This window comes from Cetorhinus maximus, chromosome 8 (assembly GCF_964194155.1).
Source record: "Cetorhinus maximus chromosome 8, sCetMax3.hap1.1, whole genome shotgun sequence".
NCBI lineage: Eukaryota > Metazoa > Chordata > Chondrichthyes > Lamniformes > Cetorhinidae > Cetorhinus > Cetorhinus maximus.
Window position 1 is genome coordinate 14,935,201 of NC_135886.1, and position 21,933 is coordinate 14,957,133.

Consider the following 21,933-nt stretch of genomic DNA (forward strand, 5'->3'; position numbering starts at 1 on the left):
CCCTCTATTTGTTCTGTTTCATATTAGTCATTGTCTGTTTATAGCCCTGCATTTGTCAGTGTGTGTTTACAACCTTCTATTTTTAAGTCTGTGAGTAAAGCACTTTATTTGTCAGTGTGTTTACAGTTCTCTCTTTGTCTGTTTGCATCCGTAGCCCTGTATTTGTCAGTGTGTGTTTATAGCTCTGTATTTGTAAGTGTGTGTTTGCAGCCCAGCATTTGTCAGTGTTTGTTTATAGCTGTGTATTTTTCAGTGTGTGTTTACTATCCTGCATTAGTCAGTGTGTTTACAGCCCTGTATTTGTCAGCGTGTGTTTGCAAACCTGTATTTGTGAGTATGTTTACAGCCCTGCATTGGTCAGTGTGTTTACAGCCCTATATGTGTCAGCGTTTTTACAGCCCTGTATTTGTCACTGTTTGTTTGCAGCCCTATATTTTTCAGTGCGTTTACAACAACCCTGCGTTTTTAAGCGTCTGGTTTACCGCCCTGTAAGTCGGGTTAGGTTTGTGATTACGGCCCTGTTGGTGTCAGCGTGTTCGTCCTGTGTTTGTGTCCCCGTGTTTACACAGTGTTCCCAGCCTGGACTACAATCCCCAGCATTCCTCCTCTCTGCCTGGCCCTGTGACAGCAGGTAACTGAAACTGACTCGGATCAGCTGGAGGGGGAAATATTGCGTCAGTTTCAGTAAAAGCCACTTTCCCCGGCGGGGTGGGAGCAAGAATCCAAACTGCAGCCGCCAAACAACACGCTGCAGCGAAACCCCGACTCCTGACCTTCAGCGGGTAAGTGACTGCTGATTTCTGTAGATTTTTTTTATTTTTTAAAAAAAAAGTCCAGGAGGAGAAACTGCTACACTCGGGTTACATTGTAACCAAAACAATTAGTTACATGGCCAAGAGTAACCAGGCGCCGCTACAATGTTTCCAGAAGGAGTCACCTTTATTTTGACCCTGTTGTTGTTGTTATTGTCCTCGACTGTTTAGCAAGATTAAGGTCAAGTCGCAAAAGTAGGGGGACCCCCCCCGGGGTTGGGGGGAGTGATTTCGAGGCAGATCCGTGTCATTCCAAATAAATAAGAGAGATTGAAAGCAACTGGCACCTGAGCAAAAAGTTAGAGAGCAGAATGTTGACAAACGAGTTGCCCCTCATGTTGTTTCATTTGCCGCTGCTCACAAATCCCAAATTCCTGCCATGGACTATTTATATCACCCCCCCCCAAAGATGGCTCACATTTGACAGTGAGCGAAAGGCAGCGACCTCTAGAGATTGCTGTTCACTGGAACCCTGGTTCTAACCCCCGGACACGCAGGATTGAACAGTGTGAAAATGAATCACTCATTCCTTTCCTTCCCCCGTCTGCCAATTTACAGAAAGTTAATTCAATTTTCATCGGCATTCCTGGAACACTGCAGCAGATTTGCTGCGGGTTACAGCCGATCTCGCTTCTCAGAAGTTCAGAGAGGGCAGAAAACAATTGCACACCCGCCTTAAAACCCGCCCTAAATAACTTGTATTAATTTACCCGGTGCCTTTCACCACCTGAGCACCTTGTTTTTTTGAAGTGCAGTCGCCCTCAAGCAGTGGTCAGGGACAGGAGGGCGAGACTGCCATTCAGGCAGGAAAGGGGACTCCGGGTCCAGAACTGGAGGAGGGCAAAGCCTGGGGTCTACCGGAGGCGATTCAAGTGTGGGGGGAATTTTCAAAGAAATGCGTTAGTAATAGTGGTCAGTGTAGTCAGGGAGATAGATACTGTCCTCTGCAGCTGCGACCAGGAGTTCTGAAAATTGTGTTGCAATGTGGCTAAAGGCATCTTATTCTGGCTGGATTTGAACTTGGAGTGGGAAGGGGAGAATCCAGTTGTCCTGATCCATATTGGAACCAACGTCCTAGTTGGACCTAGGAATTATGTCCTGTTGAGGGAGTTTGAGGAGTTGGGGTCCAAATTAAAACACAGAACCTCAAAGGTAGTCATCTCTAGATTGTTACCCAAGTCACGCACCAGTTGGCGTAGGGTTAAACAGATCTCAAGGCTGAAAGAGTGGTGTGGGAGATAGGGGATAGATGAGTTACTGGCACCAGTGCTGGGGAGAGAGGGAGCTGGTCCAATGGGACAGTCTCCACTTAAACCAGGAGATGTAACTTTACAAGAAACAAACAAATAGAAAAGTCAGTGGTATATCCTTGATCATTAAGAATGGGATAAAGACAGTTTATAATAGAAAGGATCTTAGCTTGAAAATCAAAGAGTAGAATCAGTTTGGGTGGAGCAAAGAAGCAAGAAGGGACAAAAAACATTGGTGGGAGTAGTCTATAGTTCCCCTAACAGTAGTTGTAATGTCAGGCAGGATAAATCAAGAAATTAGGTAATACAGTAATTGGGGGGAGGAGGCGGAGTTTAATCTTCATGTAGACTGGGCAAAGCGAATTTGCAGTAATGATCTGAAGGCTGAGTCCATGGAATGCATACAAGATAATTTTTCTTGATTAGTATGTCGAGGAACTGATTAATGAATAGGTTAGATCCAGTATTGTACAATGAGATGGGGTTAATTAACAACCTTGTGGTAAAGGAGCCTTTGGGGGAGAGTGATCATAATATGAAATAATTTTACATCGAGTTCGAGAGTGATTAAGTTCAAAATGAGGTAGGGTCTTAAATCTGAGCAAAGCAAACCATACAGCTCTGAGGAATGAGTTGGCTAAGGTGGATTTAGAAACTAGAATAAAAGATATGACAATAGCTAGCAATGGTAAACACTTAGGAATTAATTCATAACTTGCAATTCCCTTAAGGGGTAATAAAAAACCCAGGGGAAAAGTGATCCAACTGTGGCAAGCAAGAGAAGTTAAAGATAATATTAGATTAAAGGAAGAGGCTTATCCTGCTGCCAAAAATTAGTAAAGTGAGTACTGGGAAGATTTTAGAACCCAATAAAAGATGACCAAGACATTGATAAAAAGCAGAAATTAAAAGAGACATAAAATAGATTGTAAAAGCTTCTACATGCGTGTCAAAAAGAAGAGATTGGCAAAAGTAAATGTGGGCCCCTTACAGGCAGAGACAGGACAAATTGCAATGGAGATTAAGAAAATAGAGATATTAAACAACTGCATTGTTTCTGTCTTCATGGTGTAAGATCACAAAAAAAATTCCATAAATAACAGGGAACCAAGGGTCTTAGTGAGAATGAGGAACTTTAAAGGAAATTAGCATTGGTAAAGAGATAATACTGAAGACATTAATGGGGCTATAAGCTGACAAATCTCTGCACCTGATTGCCTACACCCTAGGGTTTCAGAAGAGGTAGCTGTAGGGAGAGCGGATGCACTGGTTTTGATCTTCCACAATTCCCTAGATTCTAGAATGGTCCCGGTAGATTGGGAGGAGCAAACATAACCCTGCTGTTTAAGAAAGGAGGGAAAGAGAAAACTGAGAACTGTAGGGCAGTTCGCCTGACATCAAATGTAGACAAAATGCTAGAGTCTATTATTAGGGATGTGGTAACAGAGCACTTAAAAAAAAAATCATATGATGAGGCCAGGTCAACACGGATTTCTGAAAGCAAAATTGTGTTTGACAAATTTGTTAGCACTATACTTGAGGTTGAAACTAGCAGGGTAGGTAATGTAGAACTAGTGGAGGTAATGTATTTGCATTTTCACAAAGTATCCTGTAAAGTGTCACATGAGGATATGACACAAAATTACGGCTCACGGGATGGGGGAAAACTATTAGAACGTATTGAGGTTTGGTTAATGGACAGAAACAGAGAGTAGGAATAAATGGGGATTTTCGGGTTGGTAGGCTGTAAGTAGTGGAGTGCTGCAAGGATGAGTACTGGCTGCTCAGCTCTTTATAATCTATATTAGTGACTTAGATGAGGGAATCAAGTGTGAAGTATCTAAGTTTACTGACGATAAAAAGTTTGGTGGGAAAGTAAGCCATGAGGAGGACAGAAAGTGGCTGTTAAGGGATGTAGACAGGCTGGGTGAATGGGCAAGAATGTGGCAGATAGAATATAATGTGGAGTAGTGTAAAAGTATCCACTTTTGGGAAAAATAGTAAAGCAGAATATTTTTAATAGGTGAGAAACTGGGAAATATTAGTTTTCAGAAGGACTTGGGTGTTCTGGTACCTGAATACAGCAAGTTAACAAGGTGGTACAATAAGCAGCAAATGATATGTCAGTGTTTATTACAAAGGTTCAGAGTATAGAAGTAAAAAGCCCTACTGCAATTATATAGGGCTTTGGTGAGCCCATGCCCGGAGTACAGTCGGTACCCTCCTTACTTAAGTAAGAATATATTTGCCTTGGAGGAAGTGCAATTAAAGTTCACTAGATTGACTCCAGGGATAGTCCTATGAGGAGAGGGTAGACTTGATCTATACTCCCTGGAGTTTAGCAGAATGAGAGGTCATCTCATTGAAACGTATACAGTTCTTAAGTGGCTTGACAGTGGACACTGGGAGGTTGACTCCCCTGGGCTAGAGAGTCTAGAACACACGGCACAGTCTGAGAAGAAGTTGATCATTAGGACTGAGATGAGGAAAGGTTTCTTCACTCAGGGTGAAAAGTAAGACAATCTTCTTTGGAGCGACTGATATCTGGAGTGAGTCACAGGCAGGATAGTGAAGTTTAGGATTCTGGACACTGCCAAGGGGTAATTTGATGCTATAATGGGGATTGCAAATTTCTGCGGAAGGAGCTTGGAGGTCATTCTGTCATTCTGCTCTTGACCTGTCGTACTGCTGCTCAGCTGGATATTGTTTCTCCTTTCAGTTTTCTTCCCTCATCTCCGGCAGGTATTGACTCCTTGATGGGGCTCTACAGATTCCCCCTGCCCCATTTCTCACCCTCTGGTCTCGCACAATGAGTTTCAGCAGGTTATTTCACCACGTGTCCATCTTCATGGAATACCTGCGGTCACTGACTCTCTCAGCAGGATCTCCACTTTGCCCATCAGGCCTCTCTTTGAAGGAGCTATTTGATTGGTTCCACTTCCCTGCTTTTTCTCCATAACCCTGCAAATTGTTCCCTCACAGTCATTTATCCAATTCCCTTTTGAAAGTTTGTGTTGAATCTGCTTCCACTGCCCTTTCTGGCAGAGTGTTCCAGACCACAACACCTCACTGAGTTCAAAAAATTTCTCTTCATCTCCCTTCTAATTCTTTTGCCGATTATCTTTACTCTTTGCTCTCTTGTTATCGACCCTGCTGCCAGTGGAAACAATTTCTCCCTCACAAAACCCTTCAGGACTTTGAACATCTCTGGTGAGCGCTGGCTCACCTTTTTCACAATCTTTATCCTTCCAACCCAAAGATTGGTTGACTGAGTTACGTCAATTTCTACAGCACATTCGGCCCAACTGGTCCATACCGGTGTTTATGCTCCGCACAACCGTCTGCCTACCCTTCGTCATCTCATCCCATCAACATATCCTGCTATTCCTTCCCACTGCACCCCCACGCCATGTTTATTGCGTGTTCCCACTAAATGACTGAGCATAGGTAATTTACAATTCAAAAAAGTCAACTTATTGACTAAGAGCAGTATAATAGAAAGCTAATAAAAACGGGAGCTTTTAGAGTGGCTTGAAATTGGGGGGATCTGAGCTGGTGGGTTACTGAAAGGGAATGGAACTGAAGAAACTGCAGAAATGCATATTTTTCCTGACTCCTTGCATATTGTACTTATTAATGTGTATGTTTGTACAATGTGAATGAGTGTTAACATGCTGAGTGTTTACTATACACAGTGTCAGTGCCACGGCTACACTGTGGAGTTTAGGATATTGACTTACATGCAGTAAGGACGGTGAGTCAGGTCATAGCTGTGACTTTCTAAGCTCCCACATAGATATTATTGCTCTGCCCCCTCAGGTAGTAATGTTCTGCTGGGATTCCTCTGCAAATGTTGTTACATATCTCATTAAGTACTGATACATGACCAGGGTGCCCTGCAAATAATGACACACACATTGCTCCTCCCTGCAATTATCGATACACCCGGGCATCCCCAGGAGGTATTATTGACACACCTCAGCCCCTCATTGCCCCTTGCAGATATTGACACACTTGGGTACCCCCTGGAAGTATTAAAAGGATTTCCATTCCATGGATTTTGAGTTCCCTCCCGTGCCAAAGCTGTAATTCTTCATCTGTAAGTTTAGAAAGCAAGTGGAAGTTGACATCCCAACTGACTCTGATGGCATCTTCCTGTAAGATAAACACACACATACACACACACACATATAGACACACACACACGCAACTCCTGTTGTCCAAAATGAGGAACAGGAGCCCTGGCTGATTATTTTCCTACCTCTAGACCAGGGTACTGAGACAAAGTGCCATGTGCCTATTGACTTCACTGAGATCAACTGTCTTCATAAACTGGGTATTGATTGTGGGACTGTATTGATCTGGTTCAGTTTCGTATGACTGCACTGAGATGAGGAGAAACTTCTTCACTCAGAGGGTGGTGAACGTGTGGAATTCTCTACCACAAGGGGTTTTGGAGACCAAGTCCCTGAATATATTTAAGAAGGAAATAGATTTCTAGACTCTAAAGGCATCAAGGGGTATGGGGAGAGAGCTGGTGTATGGCATTGAGATAGAGGATCAGCCATGATCATACTGAATGGCGGAGCAGGCGCAAAGGGATGAATGACCTCCTACTGCTCCTATTTTCTATGTTTCTATGACCCAGTGGATTTATAAAGTGAATCATTGAGTTCCCTCTCTCTTGAAATAATTTGTTGATTGCAATTTTTAAACATTAATGTCCGATGATATCAGCATCAATGGGGAAACAGGCCAAGAGGCGTTGCTAAGTGATGGTGTTACGGTAACATGTGGGTCAACCAAGTTAAGGGCTCCATCCGCCAGTGTTAGTTTGATTCCTTCACACTGGTGACCTCAGTAACATCTGCCTTCAGCTCCTAATTATATATGGGCCCGTGCTTACTGTTTAAACCAAAATATACTCAGCAAGGCTGGGGAGGGTAAGTTTAAGGATCAGTCAGAAATTGTGGGTGGAGGGAGGATTTGCACTGTATGCATTACATTACACTAGCAGATCTCCATTGGCATTGCTCCCATTAATCCTGATGATGCATTGTTATATAATGATAGGAGTGGGAATCATACCTTGCAACACATTATTTTGCAATTAAGGTGGATCTATGTTTCCTGCTACTGTCCTTTAATGTGGCAAAGTCTAATTGATGTAATTAGGCAAATCCCTGAGATCATTTAGAGATTAATTGCTGTTAGGTAGTCACATTATGAGGCCATCTAGAGATTAATTGCCTTGAGATGATCACATCCTAAGTACCCTAGAGGTTATTTGCTGATTGATCGGCACATGCCAGTAAATTTCTGGCACCAGGTCATAAAAATGTCTGCCTTTTTTATATTTCTGACATTTTGGTGTATGAAGGAAGCCTGGTAGATAGATATATAATATATGGCTTTTGTTTAGAGAATTGTTTATTTTGACATGGAGTACAGAGGGAATACTGGGTTTCCTGTGTGAAAGAGAGCAACACTGCCGCATCCAAAATGATTTATTCCATCATTGTAGTGGGGTTAGGGCAATTATAGTGTGGTTATGTCAGGACTTCATGTGCATTGAACCTGGACCTGTGAGGCTGAGTCATACACTGAGAAGTACCTTCAGTAACTGAGGCTGAATGGGAGGTGAGAGCAGATAGGGATTTAATTGAGCGGGGAGGGAAGGGTGTTTTTATACAGAATGACAGATATCCAGGAGTGAACTACCAGCTGGAATTAATCTAATTGATGGAATTATATGAAGTATTAGCTCTAGTTCATGGTGAGCAACAGACCCCCCATGGACAGAGCTGGACAAAGATTCTTCAAGGACAGCATTCAGAATACGGATACTTTAGTTGCATCAGTGAAGTTCCCTCAATATCTCCTTAATAACAGTTAATATGCCAATATTACATCTGATTTGTGAAGTTGCACGTTGTTGAGGCTGTAAATCTTGAACCTGTGCAGTAGCAGGATGCTTGTGGATGGAATTATCAGCTCCTGTAGTGCTTACTCCAAAAGTACTTCTGTTGCTGTCTGTCAAGATAAGATTACTTCTGACTTGCAACAGATATCTTCAGTTAAAGAATAAATGTTTGCCAAGTCTTCAATTCAAGGAGGCTAAAGGGCCCTTGTTACTTTTATAACGCACAGAATGGTGTGCTGCACTGTCGGAGGGTCAGTACTGAGGGAGTGCTGCACTGTCAGAGGGTCAGTACTGAGGGAGTGCTGCACTGTCGGAGGGTCGGTACCGAGCGAGTGCTGCACTGTCGGAGGGTCGGTACCGAGCGAGTGCTGCACTGTCGGAGGGTCGGTACCGAGCAAGTGCTGCACTGTCGGAGGGTCGGTACCGAGCGAGTGCTGCACTGTCGGAGGGTCGGTACCGAGCGAGTGCTGCACTGTCGGAGGGTCGGTATCGAGCGAGTGCTGCACTGTCGGAGGGTCGGTACCGAGCGAGTGCTGCGCTGTCGGAGGGTCGGTACCGAGCGAGTGCTGCGCTGTCGGAGGGTCGGTACCGAGCGAGTGCTGCGCTGTCGGAGGGTCGGTACCGAGCGAGTGCTGCACTGTCGGAGGATCAGTACCGAGCGGGTGCTGCACTGTCGGAGGGTCAGTACCGAGCGAGTGCTGCACTGTCGGAGGGTCGGTACCGAGCGAGTGCTGCACTGTCGGAGGGTCGGTACCGAGCGAGTGCTGCACTGTCGGAGGGTCGGTACCGAGCGAGTGCTGCACTGTCGGAGGGTCGGTACCGAGCGGGTGCTGCACTGTCGGAGGGTCGGTACCGAGCGAGTGCTGCACTGTCGGAGGGTCGGTACCGAGCGAGTGCTGCACTGTCGGAGGGTCGTCACTGAGCGGGTGCTGCACTGTCGGAGGGTCAGTACTGAGCGGGTGCTGCACTGTCGGAGGGTCGGTACCAAAGGAGTGCTGCACTGCTGGAGGGTCAGTACCGAGGGAGTGCTGCAGTGTTGGAGGGGCAGTGCTGAGGGAGAGCCGTCCTGTCAGAGGGTCAGTACTGAGGGAGCGATGAACTTTGAGGGCTAGTTTTTGGGTGTGTTGTTAAACTGAGGCCCTTTCTGCCCTTTCAGGTGTTTTTAAAGATATTCCATTTTTTGGGGAGAGCTATCCTGCCATTCTTCAATGTACTGCACCAATATTTATCGCTTAATGAACAACACTTTCACAGTAACCAGATCTTTTTTTTTTACATTGTTTGTCTCCTATATTGTGTGGTTCTACGATCCATCAGGAAAGCCCTTTCTTGTGACAGCATTCATGTCATGAACAGACTTAGTGTCAGGTGTGTGTGTGAGATTGTGTACTCTGTATCACATTACAAGCACTGTGCCTGGGATAAATTGCAGAAGTGTACACACACTTCCCTGTTGGCTTCTGGAAACTCTGTGCCACAGCTCAGGAACAAAAAAGAGAAAGAACTTGCATTTACGAAGCACCTTATTACATCCTTGGGCAGATCTAGAGCCAGAAGCAGACTTCTGAAATGTAGATATGGTAGCAAATGTGGTGCACAGCAAAGGTGAAGAATGACCAGTTAGCCTGGGTATGCTGGTCATGAGCCAAACATTAGCTAGAGCGCCAGGTCATATCCCTTTGCTCTTCTTTGAATAGTGCCATGGGTTCTCAGTACAGACACTCCAACAGTGCAACACTCCCTGGGTGCTGACCCTCCGACGGTGCAGCACTCCCTCAGTGCTGACCCTCCGACAGTGCAGCACTCCCTCAGTGCTGACCCTCCGATGGTGCCGCGTTCCCTCAGTACCCCCCTTCTGATGTGCTGCGCTCTCTCAGTACTAACCTTGCAACAGTTTCAGTGCTCCCTCAGTATTTCCTCTCTGATGGGGCAGTGCTCCCTCAACACTGCCCGTCTGACAGTGCTGTCACTGGAGCTGGGCTGATAATTTAATACAAATGACAGGATGTATTTCACTACAGTTCCTGATGCAAGACTGCAATTTCCCCTGCTTCCCCAGTCAGTCGGCAAAGGCAGAACAAAACTTCATTTAGTTACATAGAATACAGAAATAAAGTCAAAGCAAAACTAATATTTTTATCATTTTCTAAAAATATTGGAAGTGTATTTTAGAAAGTTAATGATATTGGACTGGTGACCATCCCCTTCACCTCTATTTCAGCGGGGTTCCTTAATATGTTAATCCTCTCCTAGTGCTGTAATAACACTGGAGGTCCCCCAGTATGAAACATGCATGGGACTGTCTCAATCCAACTCTTTTAAAAATGTGGGTTTACAACATAGAACTGGCCCTAATTTAGTCATCAATGATAGAGCTTCCTTTGTTGGCAAACTTTTAAAGTTCCTTTCAGTACAAGTTTAATGCAGCTGCTAACCCTGTGAAATAACACACGCCGACATTTATGCAGACACACACAAACTGATGAGTTACTAAAAAAAATTAAGCCCTAAATTGACAATCCCACCTAGACCACAGGATGGCACCTGTGGAAAATGGAAAAGTCTCACCCTGCTGCCTCAGGGTACCGCTTGTGAGTGAGGAGGGAGATGGATTGTGTGGGCAGAGTCGAGGGACAGATGCCGGGCAGCAAGAATGAGCTGATGTTTCCATTTTCCTATGCTGATCTCATTCACCTCGAGGAATGACTGTCCCTACCCACCACCAGAGGAAGCAATGTCGGGCAAAGTACTTCACAATCCACAGATATTCAAAGCTGATGAAATATGGCTCTGCAGCTGATAACTTTCCTTTTGCTAACGGAATGTTGCGGTTTGGGTGTGTGGAATTTTCATTGCAATGACTTTTTGCAGGAGGTAGGAACATAGGAACAGGAGGAGGGCATTCAGCCCCTCCAATCTGCTCCTCCATTCAGTCAGGCCATGGTGTATCTGTATCTCAATCCCCATTTACTGCCTTTACTCCATATTCCTCGACACCCTCAACAAGGATCTATCCAACTCAGTCTTGAAAGCTCCAACAACCACACCCTCTCGAGGGAGCGCGTTCCAGATTCCTACTCCCCTCTTTGTGTGACAGGGTGCTTACAGATTTCCCTCCTATTGATGATACGTTTCAACAAAAGTGATATGTTTGGGACAAGCGTTTGAACCTGAGCACAAGAAATGAACATTGCCCAAATGCAAAGAGCGATTTTAAAAAAAACATCATTATGGCCACCAAACACCAAAGGACTGTTTGACCATTAATTGCAGCATCTCTGAGATAAAAGAGCCAAGAGTGCATCTCTAATCTATCTTTGAACTTTTCTCCTGATTGGAATTGGTCACTCATTCTCAATTATTTTATTTCTTTATCTCCGCTAATGAATTCCTCCATGCTGAGATAAAGGGAGAATCTAACTGTGCATCGCAGCTGCTAATTTGGGCATTTTTTTTTTATTGTTTACGAAGTTTGGTCTCTTTCATGCTGAATCACCTGAAAACTGGCCATCAGTTTGGGTATGATGTGTGTCTTGCTTATCCACTGCTTTATTCGTCCTAATCCCTAGCTCTAGATTTGTTTATTAAAGAAGAGAAAAGATTTGCATTTAGATTTATACGAGCGGTTAGGATTTGTAAAGCACTGTCCCATAGGGCAGTGGATAAATGTTCAATCATAGCCTTGGAATCGGATAAATGCGTGAGCAGAAAATCATTGCAGCTACATGGGGAACGGACGGGTGTGTAAAACTGGACAAGTTTTTGAAAGAGCCAGCATAAACTCAGTGGGCAGAATGGTTGCCTTCTGTCCTGTAATATTCTATAGTTCTTTGGCTATAGCCCCTTTCACAAAATCAGAACATCCCAATCCATCTTGCAGCCAAAGAAGTTCAGTCGCTGTTGCAATGTAGGAAATGCAGCAGCCAGGTTTATGCACAGCAAGCTCCCAAAGAAGGCAATCATAAGAAATATTAACCTGTTTAACATTTTTTTATGGGGAAGTATGTGTGAATAAAATATTTTTGAAAATACTCGCCGACTGGAAATTTGAAATAAAAAAAATAACGAGGGAAACTCCGATTCAACTCCGGTGATTGTCCTGATGTTGAGAGGGGTGGGTTTGGTAAGTGGGGTCTTGGGTAGAGTTTTTGTGGAGGGTCGGGTTTCTCCATCTCTCCACAGAATAACTGAGTTGCCATCCTGAAGTTGGCCTAATTGTCAGACTTGACTACTAACTGGGTGGGGAGTGCTTTGGAACAGCAAGGAAGCACATTAGTGGGAGAATGGTGGGGGGTGGGGGGCGGCGGGGGGCATGTTGTGGGGAGGGGCTGGTGACGTTGAAGGGAGCAGGTTAGTTTAGAGGGTCTGGAGTAGCTATGTCCTTGTTATAATGTGGAGATCAGAACTGTTCACAAAGTTCTAGGTGAGGTCTAACCAAGGTTCTATTAACATAATTTGTCTGCTTTGCAATTCTATCCCTCTGATAGTATTGTGTTTGTGTTTTTTATGACCTTTTTAACCTGCATTGCTAGTGTTAATGATCTGTGAATTTACATCCTAAGATTTCTTGGCCCCTACCCCATTTAGACTCTTCCTTCCGAAGTATATGTTACCTCCTTGTTCCTTCGAACCTGACACTTAATTATATTGAAATTCATTATAATGCTAAAATAAAACTTAGATGAAACGGTACAGGGCTCTGGTGGAATTATACCTTGAGCTCTGCACCCAGTTCTGGTCACGGTCGGACAGTCATTGATCTCAGTCAAATCCACGCACATTTGCATCTTTGATTTTGGGATTATGATGATTCCCTACACATCAATCTCTCAGAGCAGCTAGCCAATACTTCACCCACTCCAGCCTGGCAAGTTCCTGTTTCAAACTCGTGTTGAAATGAGTACACACTGCGGAACAGAGATAGAGAAAGAAGAAGTTTCTTTAGCTGTCCTCTTGTGCAAAGCACTTCACATTAAGGAGGGGAAAATCACAGTCAATGAAGAAAGGAGTTGGACAGAGTTAGGGGTGAGGGAGGTGAAGAGTGACGGAGAAAGATTCTTATGGAGCTTGCTGAAAAACGGGATAGTTAAGGTAGGGGGAGATAGAGAAGGGTGGAGTGGCAGAACGAGCATGTCACCAGTGGTGGAGTGGAATCCAAAGAGAAGTCTGATACTGGAGTGAAGTTGTTCTGTGCAGAATCTAGGGTTGGTGGAGATCGCTTTGGTGGAGTGGATTGTAGCTATGGAAGGATCTGAAGACAAGTTTAAGGATTTTGATATCGACCCATTGTGACAGGGGAGTTGAGCTGAAATGTTGAACTGACTTCCAGCATTTTCAGTACCTTTTTTCTTACCCATCTCTGTTGCTGACATTGATCAGGCTCAGCTCCTACTGTACCAGAAAATAGGCTCCATTTGGTTTAACTTAACAGTTAACTTTCATTTTTATTGGTTTGATAAATAATTAATTTTGTGCTCCTTGACGATTGTAGCCAGCGTCAGTTACCATTAACCCACCAATTCTCTCAGCAGCCCAGGGGCCAAGCCCTATCTTCATAGAAAACTTTAAAGCAAGTCTTCCCCATATTGAGTGGGTGATCGCTGTTTATTGTTGTGATTACCTTGTGTCACTCTCTCATAGTGCACATGTCAGTGGGAGACGCCAGTAATAGTGCAAATGTCAGTGGGAGACGCCAGTAATAGTGCAAATGTCAGTGGGAGACGCCAGTAATAGTGCAAATGTCAGTGGGAGATGCCAGTAATAGTGCAAATGTCAGTGGGAGATGCCAGTAATAGTGCAAATGTCAGCGGGAGACCAGTAATAGTGCAAATGTCAGTGGGAGACGCCAGTAATAGTGCAAATGTCAGTGGGAGACGCCAGTAATAGTGCAAATGTCAGTGGGAGATGCCAGTAATAGTGCAAATGTCAGTGGGGGACGCCAGTAATAGTGCAAATGTCAGTGGGAGACGCCAGTAATAGTGCAAATGTCAGTGGGAGACGCCAGTAATAGTGCAAATGTCAGTGGGAGACAGTCTGTAGGTAGTGCTTTCCACTTAATCAGCTGGTTAGATCCAAATCCTGATGGTGAAGGTTTACATTATGACCGCAGGACTTAAGAAAATATTGGCAAAATTAAGGTGACTTTATACATTTAGAAGTTAATGAATGGCTCAGGACATTATTCAAGGCTCTGGCCAGCCAGTGCCAGTTCTGTCCTCTTACCTGATTAGCACAGCAGTCACTCCCCAGTACTGAGCTGGCTTGGGACAGTCCGCTTTAAATGTATCTGTTTGATGTATTCTTATCCTTCTTCCATGTTTCTGTTTTTTTTTTCTCCACCTCTCCCGTGCTGGTGAAGGGTTCCGCCAGCAGCCAAGAAGCCATTCTCCACTTGCAAAGAGTTAGATTTTGCCTGGAGTGAGAGGTCTGTGTGGGATCCAAGACCAATATAAATCCCAGGCCTCATTATCACAATCCCAGTTGTGACTTCAATCGTAACCTGACAGGTATCCGAGAGGAAAGTTCTGCGGACAGCAGAAATAAAGGACTTGCATTTATATAGCGCCTTTCACAACCTTGGGCTGTCCCAAATGCTTTACAGCCAGTGAAGTACTTTCAAAACTTAGTCATTGTTTTAATGTAGGAAATACGGCAGTCAATTTGTGCACAGCAAGCTCCCACAAACAGCACTGTGATAATGACCAGATCATTTGTTTTTAAAAAGTTGTTTGAGGATACATATTGGCCAGGAATCTTGGGAGAACTCTCCTGCTCTACGTTGAAATAGTACCATGGGATCTTTTAAATCCATGAGAGGGCAAAGGTTAATGCCTGATCCGAAAGATAGCACCCTTTTATTATTCTTTCACGAGATGTGGGCGGTGCCGGCTAGGCAAGCATTTATTACCCATCCCTAATTGCCCTTGAGAAGGTGGTGGTGAGCTGCCCTCTTGAACCACTGCATTCCATGTGGTGTAGGTACACCTACAGTGCTGTTAGAGAGGCAGTTCCAGGATTTTGATCCAGCCACAGTGAAGGAACGGTGATATATTTCCAAGTCAGGATGGTGAGTAGCTTGGAGGGGAACTTTCAAGTGGTGGTGTTCCCATGCATCTGCTCCTTGTTCTTCTAGATGGTAGAGGTCGCAGCTTTGGAAGGTGCTATCGAAGGAGTCTTGGTGAGTTGCTGCAGTGCATCTTGTAGATGGTACACACTGCTGCTACTGTGCGTCGGCAGTGGAGGGAGTGAATGTTTAAGGTGGTGGATGGAGTGCCAATCAAGCGGGGCTGCTTTGTCTTATATGGTGTTGAGCTTCTTGTGTTGTTGGAGCTGCACTCATCTGCACAAGTGTAGGGTATTCCATCATACTCCTGACTTGTGCCTTGAAGGTGGTGGACAGGCTTAGGGGAGTCAGGGGGTAAGTTACTCTCCACAGGATTCCCAGCCTCTGACCTGCTCTTGTAGCCACAGTATTTATATGGCTGGTTCAGTCCAGTTTTTGGTCAATGCTTAACCCCAGGATGTTGATAGTGGGGGATTCAGTGATTGTAATGCATTGACTGCCAAGGGGAGATGGTCATATTCTCTCTTTTTGGAGGTAATCATTGCCTGGCACTTGTGTGGCATGAATGTTACTTGCCAGCGATCAGCCTAAGCCTGAATGTTGTCCAGATCTTGCTGCACATGGGCACGGACTGCTTCAGTATCTGAGGAATTGTGAATGGTGCTGAACATTGTGCAATTTTCAACGAACATCCCTCCTTGTGGCAGTTGTGAATGAATTAAAAAAAATGATGGAAGGTCATTGATGAAACAGCTGAAGATGGTTGGGCCTAGGACACTATCCTGAGGAACACCTGCAGTGATGTCCTGGCACTGAGATGATTGACCTCCAACAACCACAACCGTCTTCCTTTGTGCTAGGTATGACTCCAACCAGCGGAGAGTTTTCCCCCTGATTCCCATTGACTCCAGTTTTGCTAGGGTCCTTGATGCCACACTTAGTCTAAAGCTGCCTTTGTGTTAAGGGCAGTCATTCTACCTCACTGCTTGAATTCAGATCTTTTTGTCCATATTTGGACAAAGGCTGTAATGAAGTCAGGAGCCAAGTGGCCCTCTGAGAACCCAAAGAAAGCATCAGTGAGCAGGTTATTGCTAAGCAAGTGCCACTTGATAGCACTATTGATGACCCCTTCCATTACTTTGCTGCCAATCGAGAGTAGACTGATGGGACAGTAATTGCTGGGTTGGATTTGTCCTGCTTTTTGTGGACAGGATGTACCTGGGCAATTTTCCGCATTGCTGGGTAGATACCTGTGTAATCCAACAGTGCAGTGCTCACTTAGTACTGCACTGGAGTGTTAGCCTGGATTATGTGCTCAAATCCCTCTTTCAGACGAGGCATTAAGCCAAGGCCTTGTTTTTGCATGGTGTAAGTATTCCTGACATATTTTGAAGATGAGTAAGGGAGTTCTGCTCGGTGTCCTGGCCAAAATTTATTCCTCAATCCACACCACTGAAACAGATTATCTGGTCATTATCACATTGCTGTTTGTGGGAGCTTGCTGTGCACAATTTGGCTGCTGCATTTCCTACATTACAACAGACTACACTTCAACCGTCAGGTACTTTGAATGCCATGAAAAGCTCCACATAATTGCAAGAAATTATTATTTTATATTATTAAACCTCTAGAGAGGGGTTTGAAATTCCTGACTCAGAGGCGAGAGTTACCCACTGAGCCGTGACTGACACTGGTTATGAGCATCGTACAGATAGAATTGAGACAAAATAGAGTATAACAGAATTGGAGGGTGCAGGTGAGCTCAGGGTTGTTTATCAGAAGATTTTCCTCGTTACCTAATGAAAGAGCACAAACTGGAAAGGAGGCTGCAGCCCCTTTACTTCTACCCTGTGATTGGTCAGCTGTGATGATGTTACTCTAGCTGTCAGTGACAATGGCATGTAGTTTGAGAGGAAGAGGATGACTCTGGAGGATGTTGCCCCCTTGTTGACTGGGTGTTTGTTGAGATGTGGCATTGTCAGGTGAGTGTGTGGGCACACAGCTCCCAGGCGAGATACCAGTACAGGGATTTGTACCAGTCCGCCTCGTCTAAGCATTTGTTTTTGAACAGGTTGGTAGGCCAGGCAACAGTCATTGAGTGTCACCAGTTTAACACTTGTTTGTAAAGCTTTAACACTAGAAACTAATGAGCCTTTTGAGATTATTGCCTGGGGGGAATTACTGGTTGCATGTTTTAGAATGAGCTGGACTGCTTTCCCAAGTTGTGAAGAAACCACCTTTTAGCTAAGACAACTATGACCCCGCCCACTCCTCTCCGTGTTAGACTGCTTGCTCATTTTTCTGCATTAACCCTTTCAGGGCGAGAGGAACTATCATATGACTAATTTTTTTTTTTGTTTTTAGCCTTTCCCCTCGTTGGAAGATTTCTCCAACCTGGATTTGTAAGTCCTGCTGTCCTACTCGCTCACCCTCGTTGCTGCATAGAGAAAGAACAACTTGCATTTATATAGCACTTTAACATAGTGAAATGTCTCAAGGTGCTTCACAGGAGACATACAAGAGAAAAATGGACGCCCAAGTCAAAGAAAGAGATATTAGGGAACGTGGTCAAAAACTCAGTCGAACCTTGGCTAGGGAGTATTTCAAAGGAGCAGAGATGGGGAAAGGTTTAGGGAGGAATTAGAGTTTAGGACCTAGGTAGTTGAAGGCAAGAGCAGGGGAACAAAGGAAGTGGGGGAAATGGAAGGGGGCAGGAATGGAGGAATACTGGGATCTTAGATGGGTGAAGGGCTGGAGGAGGTTACATGTAGATAGGGAGGGGTTAAGCTGTGGAGGGATCTGAACATGAGGATGGGAATTTTCCAAGTAATGTGTTGCTGGACTCAGAACTTAAACCACTGAGCACAGGGATGATGTGTGAATGGGACTTGATGCGAGCCTCACACAGAATTTTCTAAGCATTGGTTAAGCTAAAATCAAGACTTTCCTCTTAAGCTCCCTCACCTTGTTTGGCCAGCCAATCTATGGCCCTGATGCATTCTGCAATCTCTGGCAATCTAACCCAATTAACTCCATCCTCTGTGTTTGGATTTTGCACTTACTGATTGGTCCTGTTTACATTTTGTGGGCTTCGATGTTTGGAACTTGAAGTTATTTGAGCTGTTACTTCATTGGTGGATAAATCCAAAATGAGAACCTTAAGGTTAGGTTGTTTATAGGGGAGTTGGTGGCGTAGTGGTATTGTCACTGGGCTAGTACTCCAGAAACCCAGGGTAATTCTCTGGGGACCCGGGTTTGAATCCCACCATGGCAGATGGTGAAATTTGAATTCAATGAAAAATCTGGAATTAAAAGTTTAATGATGACCATGAAAACATTGTTGATTGTCGAAAAACCTTTAGGGAAGGAAATCTGCCATCCATACCTGGTCTGGCCTACATGTGATTTCAGACCCAGAATAATTTGGTTGACTCCTAAATGCCCTCTGAAATGGCATAGCAAGCCATTCAGTTCTCAAGGGCAATTAAGGATGGGCAATAAATACTGGCCCAGCCAGCGATGCCCAGATCCAATGAATAACAAAAAAGGATCTGTTGTATCAATAATGGAGATGTTTGTGAATTAATGGATTTAAACTTTAATAGAGGCTTTGATTTCAATTCCCCTTTACCTAGAGTGGAAACTGGAGAGTAGGTGTGTGGGGTCCTCACACTCCACTCTCAGCCTGATTTGACCAATTATGGTTTACACTACAGAGGGCAATGAGCCTTGTTCCTCTTTAAATATGCAGATCAAGTTCTGATTACATCATGAGCACCCAACTACGTGATATTAACCCGAGACCTGAAGTGGGGCGGAGGCAGCGATAGCTTCACTGGCAGGACAAAGCCAACAGGCACTTGATGGAGATCCAGAGGGAGTTTGAGTGCACAGACAGGGAATGTTAGCATGGTATTCCACCATCGGGGAATGGCGTAACAACATAACTCATGTTGATCAGCTAGGAGGATCTAGAGATTACAAAAGGAAAACACAGGAGGTAGAGAGTTTTATAGTGTTGAAATGATGAGAACGAGAGATGGTGCAATTGGCTTTTCATTGCAGTACAGTGAGGATGTAGGAGAGGAATGGGTAGCTGAGGATACTTTGAGCTTAGACAGCATAGAGTTAAAAGATGCACTGACCATGCCATATCAATAAAATAGAGACAAGAAGACGTTTATCTTCTTAACAAGTTAATCATCCAGCTGCTCTCTGAGTAAGTTAGGCCAACACACACAATGGGAGTCTGTTGATCTGTGGAGCGCAAAAGGGAAGCATTGCACTAAATTCTAAAAGGATGTCATAAGGTTCAGAAATAATAGGTACAGTTAGGCTTCTGTTAAATTTTTGCACTTTAAAGAGTATGAATTAATCTGTTGTTCAAATTGATTCAAACTTTTCAATTCAAATTTGAGATGTCTATTGTATGATTGCAGTTCAAATTAACAGATAATCAAATTAATCAACTTTTGAGTTAAGATGTGTGGTGTATAAACTCAGCCTCCCTGCTAATGGAATTGGGGGTGGATTCCAAGAGGCTGCAAGTCAGTTGGTGCAGCGTTGTATGGTAAATCAATCTCTAGCCTACACCCCATTTGAGAACTGCTTGCACCACAGCACGAGAGGTTGCTGAATTTAACCATTGCTCAGTCTTTCAAATCATCCAAGCTTGAGCTGAGTTGTCCTTAGGATATATCGAATGTCCCCCCTTAGACCAATTCATGAGCACAGAGCAGCCAGTGGGTGGTGTTTTCTGCCCTCTGCTGGGCTGGATGACTGTCTGCCAGTGTGACAGAATCTTACAGCTACCTGCGCATCTATTTAATTTTAAACCTCTTCCATCAGTGCCTCATTGCTTCAACCATTGAAAAGTATTTCTTCATCAAAATTGGCAATCGTTTTTACTTAATACAGGCCTGGAATTTCTGCTCAGTCGGGTTGGAGTATTCAACGCATTTTGCCCACAAACCAACTAGAAAAGCAACAAAACCACCCAAGGGCTCCAAATGCTTCATAGGAGCATTATAAACCAAAATTAGTCACGGAGCCACATTAGGCGGTATTAGGACAGGTGACTAAAAGTGTTACATTTTAACAAGCATCTTAAAGGCGGAAAGTGAGGTAGATAGGCAGAGAGGTTCAGAGGGAATTCAGAGTGTAGGGCCCAGGCAGCTGAAGACATGGTTGCCAGTGGGGAGGTGATTAAAATCGGGGAAGCTTGAGGCTGGAATTAGAGGAGAGCTGAGATCTCTGAGGGTTGTGGGCTGGAGGAGATAACAGAGATAGGGATAGGTGAAGAAATTTTAAAACAAGGATGAAAATTTTTTAAAACCACGTGTTACTTGACTGGGAGCCAGTTAATGCAGGTCAGCGAACGCAGGGGTGATAAGTGCATGAAACTTGGTGCAAATAAAGACATGGGCAACAGAATTTTGGATGACCTAAAGTGCACAGAGGGTAGAATGTGGGAGACCAGCCAGGAGTGTGTTGGAATAGTCATTTGAGAGGTACAAAGGAAGAAAACGTTGAGTAAAAGTTCAAAGCATAGGTCGATAGATTTCTAGATACCAATAACATCAAGGGAAACTGGAATAGTGTGGGAAGGTGGCATTGAGGCAGAAGATCAGCCATGATCCGTTTGGGTGCTGGAGCAGGCTGGAGGGGCCGAATGGCCTACTCCTGCCCCTATGTTCCCAAAACAATTGAAAACTAATGGGAAGTTGCACCTGGATTGTCAATTGCACCCTAAGCAGAAGCTTTCAGCCTCCGCATCTCTTTGAAAGGGGCACCTCCCATCATTGCATTTTGTTCATGCAAGATATATTCATCTGGTTAATCAAACTCTGCCAAACATTCCTTAATCACACAGTCTGGACGATACACATCTTTATAATTGTGAAGTTAGTGCACGGAAATATGACAACCAGTTATCAAGTGTTTACCTCCCATTTCTCTACTCGAGCTTTCATCATTCTTAAATAGCTGGGAAATGTGCTGATGTGGATTGTACTCAGCTGTGAAACCTTCCATAACCAGAAAACCTGCTGAGAATCTCTCTCACATCTAAATGGCTGTTTGGGTGGAGTACAAGAATGAAACAGTGAGTGTTTCAGGAACTGTCCCCCAGTGAGAGTCAGCAGCTTCAGGAACTGTCCCCCAGTGAGAGTCAGCACCTTCAGGAACCATCCCCCCAGTGAGAGTCAGCACCTTCAGGAACCATCCCCCCAGTGAGAGTCAGCACCTTCAGGAACTGTACCTTCAGTGAGAGTCAGCACCTTCAGGAACTGTCCCTCAGTGAGAGTCAGCACCTTCAGGAACTGTCCCTCAGTGAGAGTCAGCACCTTCAGGCACGGTCCCCCCAGTGAGAGTCAGCGCCTTCAGGAACAGCCCCCTAGTGAGTCAGCACCTTCAGGAACTGTCCCCCAGTGAGAGTCAGCACCTTCAGGAACGGTCCCCCCAGTGAGAGTCAGCACCTTCAGGAACTGTCCCTCAGTGAGAGTCAGCACCTTCAGGAACGGTCCCCCCAGTGAGAGTCAGCACCTTCAGGAACTGTCCCCCAGAGAGAGTTAGCACCAGGAGTTGTGTAGTGAATTGAGATTGCCTCCTCTTCTCTTGCTATGAACAGGGCAGGTTTTGCAGATATCGGGTGGGCTTTGTGCTCCATTGACCCGGTGCCAGTGATCCTGGGCTCTGACTGTGTCCTACCCCTGTTTGCACTGGACTGTGCTATGTACCACTTTCAGCAGAGGCCTCGAACATGTTTTCCCAATTGTCCAGATGGCACGGTGCAGACAGATGTGGACATGGGTTCATCAAGGGAACCTATACAAGAGAGCAGTGAATGTCACTAAGCTGCCTGCTGCCCTCACAGTTGCCTTTCGA

General features: G+C 44.7%; 1 protein-coding gene across 7 annotated transcripts in view; it reads left to right on the forward strand.

Annotated features, from left to right (window-relative positions):
- Positions 1-307: 307 nt before the first annotated feature.
- Positions 308-21,933, forward strand: part of tfeb (transcription factor EB) — a 100,605-nt gene continuing 78,979 nt past the window's right edge. For 5 of the 7 annotated variants that reach the window (XM_078546490.1, XM_078546495.1, XM_078546489.1 and 2 more), the window contains exon 1: positions 663-782. The gene's annotated coding sequence lies outside the window, so the exon portion shown is untranslated. Of the gene's footprint in view, positions 331-662; positions 783-2,838; positions 2,904-21,933 lie in introns of those variants that run through there. The other 2 variants (XM_078546492.1, XM_078546491.1) reach the window with 2 other exon arrangements.